Source organism: Sinocyclocheilus anshuiensis, unplaced genomic scaffold (genome assembly GCF_001515605.1).
Source record: "Sinocyclocheilus anshuiensis isolate Anshui unplaced genomic scaffold, SAMN03320099.WGS_v1.1 scaffold1047, whole genome shotgun sequence".
Lineage (NCBI taxonomy): Eukaryota > Metazoa > Chordata > Actinopteri > Cypriniformes > Cyprinidae > Sinocyclocheilus > Sinocyclocheilus anshuiensis.
This window is the reverse complement of record NW_015542400.1, coordinates 207,864-208,242: the sequence shown is the minus strand read 5'-3', so window position 1 is coordinate 208,242 and position 379 is coordinate 207,864. Positions and strand designations below refer to the sequence as shown.

At 25.1% G+C, this 379-nt stretch overlaps 1 protein-coding gene across 1 annotated transcript in view; it reads right to left on the bottom strand.

Annotated features, from left to right (window-relative positions):
• LOC107692924 (protein YIPF5-like) overlaps positions 1-379 on the bottom strand; it is a 12,426-nt gene that overhangs the window by 8,243 nt on the left and 3,804 nt on the right. The window lies entirely within an intron of this gene.

Genomic DNA, 379 nt, shown 5'->3' with positions numbered 1-379 from the left:
TATATTTTAAAGTATATTAAAATAGAAAACTGTTATTTTAAATTGTAATAATATTTTATAATATTACTGTTTTTTTCTGTATTTCTGATCAAATAAATGCAGCCTTAATGAGCAAAAGAGACTTCTTTTAAAAAGTAATAAAAACCTTACTGCTCTCCCAAACTTTTGAACAGCAGTGTATGTTTAAGATCTGATTTAAAATCACACATTCGAATGTTACTGTAACAATTAAGGATTAAAGCAAGCATTCATTAATAAGAACTGACGGATGATATTAAAGGGGTCATATGATGCTTTTTTAAAGATCATTATTTTGTGTATTTGGTGTAACAGAATATGTTGACATGCTTTAATGTTCAAAAAACACATTATTTTTCAA